The sequence below is a fragment of the Amblyomma maculatum genome, unplaced genomic scaffold (assembly GCF_055883805.1).
Source record: "Amblyomma maculatum isolate TAMU_Amacu unplaced genomic scaffold, ASM5588380v1 scaffold_16, whole genome shotgun sequence".
Lineage (NCBI taxonomy): Eukaryota > Metazoa > Arthropoda > Arachnida > Ixodida > Ixodidae > Amblyomma > Amblyomma maculatum.
In genome coordinates this window covers 483,494-493,659 of record NW_028146741.1, presented here as the reverse complement: position 1 = coordinate 493,659, position 10,166 = coordinate 483,494, and positions in this window count along the sequence as shown.

Below are 10,166 nucleotides of genomic sequence, written 5' to 3'. Positions count from 1 at the left end.
CAAAAGATCACCGCGTTAGCGTTTTGGTACGACCAATTGGTCGACCTGCACTCCTCTGCGATCACGATACTTTCGATAAAGTATTCCGGACCTTTCTAAGAATATCACGTGTTTCTTCGCGATACCTTTACTCTTCATGTGCCTAAGATTCTGCAGTGTGGAATCGGCTCTTTGCTCGGCTATCAGGGACGATCGGTCCACCCCCAGCAATCTTTGCAAGCTGTCAGATGGCGGCGTTATGAGAAGCTCCCGACAGGCCTCTTTAAACTCAATACCATCCTCGTTAGTCGGCGCGTGGATTGCCTCTGTCGTGTCTAACGGCTCATGTTCTGCCGCATCAACGCCACCTGACGCTTCCAGTGTGCTGGCTTTAGCAGCCCGCTTTCTTGCTTTCGAGCGAGTCAATCCTTGGGCAGCCCCCTCTCCGAACACTAGTCCCTTCTGCTGCAACAGTTGGTCAGATCTGTTCGAGAAAAGATAGGGGTACTGCTTCGACAGACTGGCTGACACGGCAGCCTCTGTGCGAAGTACGCCAAATGGACCTTCAATGCTGACATTAGCGATTGGAAGGCACACACTGTTTGCTTCCACCGCTTGTTTAATCCATGTGCACTCTCCAGTGAAATTTTCTGGCTCTACATACGAGGGATGAACTACATCCATTGTAGCCGCCGAATCTCGAAGCACGCGACACGGTTTTCCGTTCACGACGAGATCTCGTAAGTATGGCTCTAAAAGCCGCATACTTTCATTGTTGCTGTTCACTGACAAGCAAACAATCTTTGGGATTTTGCAAGCCGCAGCTAAATGTCCCGGCTTTTGGCAGTTGTAACAAACCAATGGCCGTCTCTTTTCAAAAGCTTCCTTCTGACAGTTTTCTGCTTCAAGTGCTTCCTCTCTTACGATCACACTTCTTTCTGAGACGTCTACGCCTCGTGCTTGCTGTCTCTCTTCTACAGGCTGCCCTCTCCATCCAGCTGCTTTCCTATTCTGGTATTTAGGGCTTTCCGTCCTGTCCAGCGCACGGCGCGAGACGAACTCTTCTTCCAGTTCTGCTGCCTTCGAAACAGTCGCAACTTCCGGCTTGTCTTGCACCCAATGCCTTACATCATCAGGCAAGCAAGAGTAGAACTGCTCGAGTCCGAAGCACTGCAACATTCTTTGGCTTTCGTTATAAGCTTTAGCTTCTTTGAGCCATTCCCCCAAGTTAGCCATGAGCTTATACGCGAACTCCGGGTACGACTCATAATTCTCCTTTTGAGCATTCCGAAATTTTTACCGGAAAGCTTCCGCTGACATTCTATACTTTTTGAGCAGACTAGATTTAACCTTATCGTAATCATCTGCATCTTCTTTAGTCAAGCGGGCTATCACATCTGCCGCCTCACAAGGTAACAGTGTCAGCAAGCACTGTGGCCAAGTTGCTTTGCTAAACCCTGCCTTCTCGCACGTGCGCTCAAAGTTTACCAAGAACAGACCTATGTCCTCTCCTTTCCTATAAGGTTGCATAAGGTCTTTCATACGGAACGACTTGCGTTCTACTGTGCCCAATGCTACGCTCTCATCACTTTCATTTCGAGCTTTTAGCACCTGCAGTTCGAGACGCTTCAGCTCAAGTTCCTGCTCTAAGCCCTTACTCTCTTCAGCCATGCGTTTCTCATTTTTTTCTTCTGCTTCCCTCTTTGATTTCTCTCTCTCAGGAATCAGCTCCAGGCATTCTGAGAGCTCATCGTCGTCTGCCTCAAGTGCCTCAATAGCCTCAATGATATCTGGCTTTCTCGTTTGGTCCTGAAGATCCAAACCCAGCCTTTTGGCCAACTACAGTAAAAGTGGCTTTTTCAACCCTTTCAAATTCATGGTTATCCCGAGTGCTGCAATTTCTTTCTTTCAGAAATCTCTTATCGTCACGTACTTTCAAGTCCCGTGCTAACGATAAACAATTCCCCACCACCTTTGTAAACTTACTTACTACAAAGCCTGGTAAAACCTCAGTGAAGAAAAGCCAAGCACTCACCGAACCTTGCAACCATGATTCCAGCGGAGTCCATCCCGACGCTGCCAACCAGCTGTTGCGTTGGTACTGCTCCAGTAGTGGACCAACGGGTAGCGAAAAGCCGAGTCAGACGTCGGGCTGCATGCACTTGAACATTGGGCGGTGATCACCCAAGCAGAGACTGGCCGAGAGTTAGAGAGAACTTAACGAAGGTTTATTTACATGGTGAATCTGAGAAGGTTCGTTGTTTATTTACATGGTGAATCTGAGAAGGTACACACCAGAGAGCACTCGTGCTCTCGTTTTTAACAACTTTTTTGTCCCCAAGTACCTAGTTGGGGAATTTTCTATTTGGTCGAAGTCCAATCACATTTGAGTTCCTGATATGCTGACATTCGGGAACCGCCCACTAGAAACGTCCTCCCAGCGCACTCTTTCCACTTTAGCGGCACGATGGCGACTCCGCCGGGGGAAGTCGGGCATGGGGGTCCCCAGGAGGCTTGCTGGCTGTCCAAGGTCGGAACCGCGCGCCACCCACGCGGGCCCCTCGCGCGGGAGCACTCCGCGGGGAAAGGAATGCGGTGACCGCTCTTCTCCACGGGGGGGGGGGGGGGGGGGGGGGGGGAGATGACCCGCTCTCTCTCCTCGGTGCTAACACGCAGGCGCCGCGGCTCTCTGTTTCCAAACACAGGCGCGCCCGCTCTTCGGCGAATTCGTTAGCGCCTCTGTGCACAGTCCTCCGGACACAAACTGGGGCAACTGCTGCCGTCGCTTCCGACATGCGACACCGCGTTGCTGCGTCCTGGGTTGTTCTGGTCCACGAACTCCGAGGTGGTCGCGTGCAGTCTTCTTAGAAAAACAGACGCTCATATCGACACGTGCATCGTCTCGTTACTTGGGAAGTTCGAAACGTAACAGCGGCCAATGCGCGCTGTCATTTCGCTCGCAATCCGGTCTCAAAGCATCGCGCCGGAGCCATCTACGGTGCACGCGGACGCTGTGTCAAGGGGTCAACTCACCTACTGGGCTGACATCTGTGGGTGTTGTAATGCGCGAGACAAAATATTCGTCATGAGCCGGACTTATAATCACTGAAGGGAAAATGCCTTTCACATTTTGCTCCAATTAATCCGGTCCCGTGCTAGCTGCGTTCACTTTACCCCTGCGAACTTCTTTCACTTGAACCCGTGCGCGCTACAATTACGTAAAGAATATTTTTCTTGGTTATATATCCGTAGGATGAGGCTACAATTCTGCATTTACAACCGAGACTGAAACAAAGTTTAGAGAGTTATTAAGGCATTTAGTTAATTAGCAAACTAATTGATGCATTCTGTCTTTCACCTTGTGTCCGTTGTAGCCTCCAATAGAGCACCATTCTACCTATTGACCTTATAAAGAAAAGCACCCATTATACACAGCTTATTGCCGACACTGGTGTCTCGCCTGTAGTCATATGTTGAGGATATTCTGCTTGTCGAGCTCTAAAGAGCATCGAAAACTAGTTTGTGCCAAGATCGCTCAAGTGCAGGTTGCAGGCTTTCGCCGCGAGAACTTCCAGGTCGCTCTGGCTGGTGCAAACGAGGTAAAGGCTCTGGCCAGCGGAACCTTCAATTTCGCCTGCTGCTAGAACGCTCCGCTCGCCGCACGCCAGTAATCACGCAGTCCGTGTTGACGACATGGTTTCGTCATATTGCACTATAACTTGTCATACGACAAAATTAAGTTTGAATCAGAGAGGTGAAAAAAAGCAACCCTCAAATACGAATCGAAGCATCTTAGCAATAAATCCGTCTTTCCCTCCGAACATGTGACAACAAAGCCATAAAATCCAGTACTATCAGAGTTTTAAGACAAATAAATTCCGGTAGATTTGTCGTAACTGTTCCTTAAGCGGAGCTAAAGCGTTTTCCCTAGTTTTTTTTATCCACCCTGGCTTCAGCTGTAATCAATACACAATCTTATGTCAGCTTTAAGAGCACGATTTGAAATAATGAAGTGGGTCTCAGAGAATCGGTTAGATATTTTATTCATATGGCATTGAGAATTCTACAAACATCCCTTTATCTTATTTACAACGTGAAAAACCAAATGGAACCAAATTATGCAGCGCGCGTGCCAGGAGAGCCAAGTGCTCTTCGACGCCGAAATGTTATCCATCGAGCGAAGGGGAGACCTGTGCTTGTAGAGGGTTGGCGCGCGAAAGGACTTGGGCGAAAACATCTAGTTGATGCTGAAGTTTTTCCATTCTCTCCTCAATGTTTTGCATCCGGCGCTCAATATCAGCCAGAAGTGGAGTCATCTCGTGACTGTATCGCTGCTGAGACTGCTGATGTTCCTGATCCTCTTCAATATGAGTCATCTTCAGAATGGAACGCTGGAACGAGAAAAAGACCGCTGAATATCAAGTCGATGATCAATGTGGCCAAATCTGCGGCTTTACGCAAGCAAAAAAATATGCGCTACTTGTTATCATCTGCCATTTCCAAATATGCTAGCGATCATCCATAGCAATGTAAATCTCGGAGTCAAAAATGGTTTATAACAAAATAATGGCTGCAGGATACGAACAGCACAATGTTTTGTTCTTAAATGTGGTATTAGGTTTTAGAAAAATGACTGGGAAAGTTATATAAGGGACCCTGAAAAGCATCTTGCTGGCTGTTTTCCTGTATACTGTATATACCTATATGAGCGGGAATAGCAGGGGGAAGTGCGCACCCTCGGTATGCCATTCACAGGGAGAAGGGTGTATTCTCGAACAACATTTTGTTGGTTTGCAGAGGAGGCTGCGCAATAATGGGAAGGAGATGGGCCCGTGTCGTCTATGAGGGATGAAGTGTGGGTTGTAAAGGGGAAGCATGAGAGGCGGTTCTGGGGCGCTGGTGCTGATGTAAGACAGTCCCTATGACAAATGAGCGAAGGCCCATCTCATTTCCTGTCCTGCTGCCTACTTTCAGCGTGGCGTTTTCCTAGAATGCGACCTTATTTTCTCAAAAAAGGGGGGGGGGCGAGGATGGCGAGAAAGGCGTGAATGCTCTGCAGTGTCGGGCCCGAAATTTCGATGAACAGAGGGCGTGGAATTAGGACTGCGCCTTAAGTCAATCAGTAATTATCGGTATCATATGTTCGAGGTGATCTAAATATCGCTCGAAGTTACAGGTGCTTCCTTTTGGTGTATGCAAAAAAAAAAATATTTATTCAATCACCAGGGATGATCATTTTGGACGAACAAAATGCTGACGCAGCTCGAAAAAAATTTATATGCACTGCATTCTGCCTGTTAAAGCTCGCGGACGCAAGAAGAAACCGCTGCCTAGCGATTTCCGAGTCTGACTGATATCAGCACGAAGAGAAAGCGCTTGCTCAGGCAGCTCTTCAGAAAAGCGCCCGATGTAAAGGGCAGCCGAGAACCCGCCGATAAAGCCTACCGTGGTGCCTTAGAGCGCGCGTAAGCATTGTGGCATAGTATAGCACCAGTCTCATACCGGTTTTGATACGCAGCGGTCGTAGTTTACGCAGATGCATATATGCACTGAGGCAAACTACCTTCAGGCAATGCGTGTAAACTTTTACAGTAAACATTTTGTTGTGTGCAGACATGAATTCGCTGCCACTGACTATGGCATGTAGATCTGTTTGTTCTTTCACACAGATTTTTCACCACAGTGCAATACGCAATAGTGAATGTAATCCACTTCCGCGGATACCCGGCTGCTTCTGGCACGATATCGTGAAAAGCGAAAAACTGATGCAATGGGACAGACGAGAGCGAGATCATCTTCAGCTTCACCCATGCCGCATGTTTAATAGATCTTTGCATATTGTAAGGGAGCTATCGAAATTCCTCCTCTCAGCAACGCGCAGGGAACATGTTCTCCTGCCGCTTCCGATATGCTAGCACAGGTGCACACCCCAGTACAGCGAACAGCATGACAGTGCCCACTGCAGATGTCTGTCATTATCATCACCAGCCGAACCAGACACTGCAGGGCGAAGGCTTCTCCCATATTTCTATAAATTAACCCGGACCTGTGCTAGCTGCATTCACTTGGCCTTTGCGAGCTTGTTAACTTCGTCGCCCGCCTGACCTTCTGCCGCCTCCAGCTGAGCTTTCCTCTATGTTCCCGAATGTCCTGAATCGCTTCCAACCAGAAATTTCTGGTTAGAATTTGCTCTGTCAACATTTTCCTTTTTTAAATTTGAAAGCACTACAATGGTCATGGCATCGCTAGACGGTTTTGATAGCTCGACTGCCGCAGCGACTTCTTTTCGATAAAGATGTAAAACAAGGCTCCTCGTGCATTATATGCGATCCCAGTGCCCGTTGAACACAATGTGACCGAAATTTCCTGATATTCGGTCATTTCAGCGACGGTGGCGGAGCCGCGCGGCCTGGTGAAGCAGCGAGCCGGTGGCCGCTCTTCGCGGCGCGGGCGGCCGCATTGGTTTGCAGCGTGGAGATGTGAGCAGAAAATGAATACTTTCTGTGATTCCGAGATGAGCAAATTGATAAACTGTTTGATAAAGCAAATATTTTGTTGCTGCTACGGAGCAAATGTGTAAAAAGCAGCGTTTCGGTTCTCTGGGCCGGTTTGTTAGACGTTTTGACTTGACGACCCATGGGAATTCTGAGCGACGTATTTTGTTGAGGCAAAAAGCCGCGTCGTCAATGCATTCATACTCGCGAATTTAATTAAATTTGGGCTTAATATCATGCCATCCCAGCTGCGTGAAAGTGGTGCAGTGTTTAAACACCAAGCTGATATGAAACGTATGGTGATATCCTTTAAGGAGGACGTGCAAAAGAGGGAGCCCTTTCTCTCAATAATAACCGCCTATATTTCTCCGCGTGCAGCTATTCGTTACGGTTGTCGTTCAGCTTTAGTTTATTCTGATTCATCACCCCGAGGTTAATTGAAAAATAAAATAAAAACGAAGGATAAGATTTGTAAGCATGACTTCCTGGCCATACCACGTCGATATAACGATATGAAATGCGCACATTCATTTTTATTTATTTATTTATTGGTACGTCAAATGCCCACTTGGGGCGTTACATGAGGTGTGTATTTTCATTTTTCAACGGGATGAGCAATGGGAGCGATATATTTAAAATGCGCTAACTTTTTAGTTGTATTTTGTTTTTTCTGAAGGGGTGAGCAATTAATCTGAACAAATGCAATCAATTTTTTACAGATGCCTTCTCCCTACCTGATCACGTGCTTTTATCCCAGTATTGCAAAGAATACACCACAAGTGTTAATATAGGCTGTTTCATTAAGCTCAAATGGCCGTTTCCCTAATATTTCGAACAGTAGCATACGTTTGCCTCAGACTGCCTCATATCATACGCTGAAAACAAACAAGCTGCTTTATACTCGGCATATGAGCACGCGAACAATAGATACACTCAATGGCCGAGCTGAAACATGCCATAAAATAAAATGTGAATATACGAAAAAGTGTCGCTTAAAAAGTTTGTCGCCCTTTAATGAGGCATGTTTAGTACATGCGGCAATACTGTCGGAGTTTTCACTTGCGAGCTAGCGAATCCATGCGCACTCATATCAACGAACGTTTCTTTTTTTTTTTTTTGAAACTGTAGCCAAACTCATAGATAGCTTCGTATTTATGACTGACATGACATACTGCTGCTTATCTAAGCGTCAAATCTCACACGAACAATGCCACTGCACCAAAACGCAGACCCGCTTGTCAAAACGTGCGCTCTATGGCTACAGTGGCTAGAATGCAGCGGCGCTACCACCGACTCAGCCGCCATGTCGTGCTGCCGCAGCGCCACCTATAGGATCTGGAACGACCGCGGGCTACCAACCAGGCTAGAATACAAAACCTTGCAGGTTGCGTAAGAGCTTGCTCAAAATAACGACATGACGAGTCATTAAAATACAGTTGGAAATCCCATGCTTGCGGTTTTTCCTTACACTCACGATATTCGCAGCAGAGCCAAACATCTCGAATTTGTGGATACTGCGACCGCCTTGACATCACTCTGCAGCCCTCAGGCTGAAATTTGCAGAAGCGGCACTCACTGTACGCCGGAAATCGACGACAATAGGTGTTAGATGATTAACACAGCCGTAAACATTCCTTTGCAAGGCCAAATTTTTTCGTCTACTTACCTCTTCGAAGGTCTTCGTCGTCCTCCTTCGTGTCAAGCCGAAATGTCAACCGGGATGGATCCAACAAGAGTGTCTGGGAAGATAATGAAATGGCGCCTTTCAACGAATGCACGAGTCTTCGTTGCTTACGAGCAACAGAAATTACTACTGGATGACAAAGCGACACATAGTGCATATGTACCAGGTCTTCCAGGGGTCGTCGGAATGGAGTAACACAAGCGAAAATGCTAGATTACACCGACAGGATGTTCATTGCTTCAAGTGAGATTACGAGCCACCTTTCGAAAGGCTTTGCGTAGTGCCCTACCCCTGTTAGACCTCTCATCATCATCATCATCATAATCATTTATTATGCCCTTAAAGGCCCCGGGTGACTTCTTCTGACTTTTTAGCAGCCTGTATGCGGCGCATCGAAATGACTGCATGCGCGTAGTGTTAGGAGCTGCATATACAATATGCGTTTGACGACAAAGCACTTTAGGGGTTTCAGACTGCTACGGGGTGGCTAACGAGCGCGTTGAGTTCAGCGGTCTTCGCAGCGGAAGACTGGTCCCGATTTGTTCTCAAACTTAACGCTGTGACTTTCCGCTACGCTTACGCCTAACCCATGTTCAAAGCGAACGACATATCCGCTTCAACACGCACAAGCGAATAGCCATTCGTATCAGAAAGAGGTATCGACGATTGAGGCTCGAAAGCCTGCGCGACACTTACTTGTGAAAAATGTGACCGTTGCAGTGCGTTGCTCCAAGGTAGGAATTGGGTGCACGAACGAAATCGTAGGATGGGCGACTGACACTACTCTTGCATCATGGCGACTATAGTGTACTAATATTCTATTGTAGAGACGGTCCCGAATGACAGCGAGTTTTCAACCTCGTCGTCTTTCGATCGAAAAGTGAAGAGTGCGCCTAAATGCTTGGAGGGGTGCACACAGCTAGGGCGGGCTGCTTCTGCCGCTGCTTCAGCTTCTGGAAAGTACTTGTGCTTCAGTTCTGAGCCTCTCTCCCTTACCTTCCCTTTTTAGTTCGAGATCATGCTTGGAGCATAAAGTGAGGGTGTCAAGACTGAACCTCCTCCAAAACTTTTGCTGGCTGTTAACATTGACGGTTAGCCACAAGTTCCTCTTATGTGTCAGCAAGCACATGTTTGCAGCACTGGGAAAGGCAGGGGAGCCCTGTTCCATTCAGGATCATAGGCACTATATAAGGTATTTGTGCTCCTAAGTGCCTCTGGCCCCTGCGCACCATAATAGATAATTTGTGCTACTATTGTGGGCCCCATCAATTCAGGAGGTGAGGAGGCGCGTAGCAGCACAATGACCTATTGTAGTGTTGCTCGTCCGGACTAGAATAGGTCGCCCTGCTTTTCCCAGGGCGTCAAACAGCTTGTGAGGCAAATTATAGTAATCTCAAGACCAGGAAATTCATAGCTTTGACATTTGTCATGGCCTGCATTTTAAATTCCTCTTTAGCAGTACTGAAACCTAAAGCTCCTCCTGATAATTCTGAGGCAAAAACTTCAGATATCTGTGTTTCCAGGTAGCGAGGTTCAGAAAATCGAAGCGTGAGGTGTGCACCAGTAAGCGTGAATGCTTTGCGCCTATTCAGTTTCTCGAAAACTTCCCGTAATTTCGGCAATGTATAGGCTGCGAATAAGAGGTGTGGCCGTGTGAGCTCAATTGTGAGTTTGGCCGTGTGAGTTTCATTCCACATCGCTATGGTTGACGACGCACTTGGCCTAACCGTCGCCGGGGAAGACTCAGGAAGGATGCCATGGCAGAGGCCAACAAAAAGTATTGTGTTTCCTCTATAATAATTTTCATTTGATGATGGTCCCCTTGGCACGTGTAGCGTTTGCACTGATATCTTTTCTTCTCAATAGTCCCCCCCCCCCCCTCCCCTTCACCCGTTTTTCTAGTCGAAAATTTCATTGCGATAGCAATACTGCGCCAGGTTTCGACCGTGTCGTCCCGGGAAGGGCCACGTTTGACCCTGAACAGCAGCGACGACGAAGAAGAAGAAGAA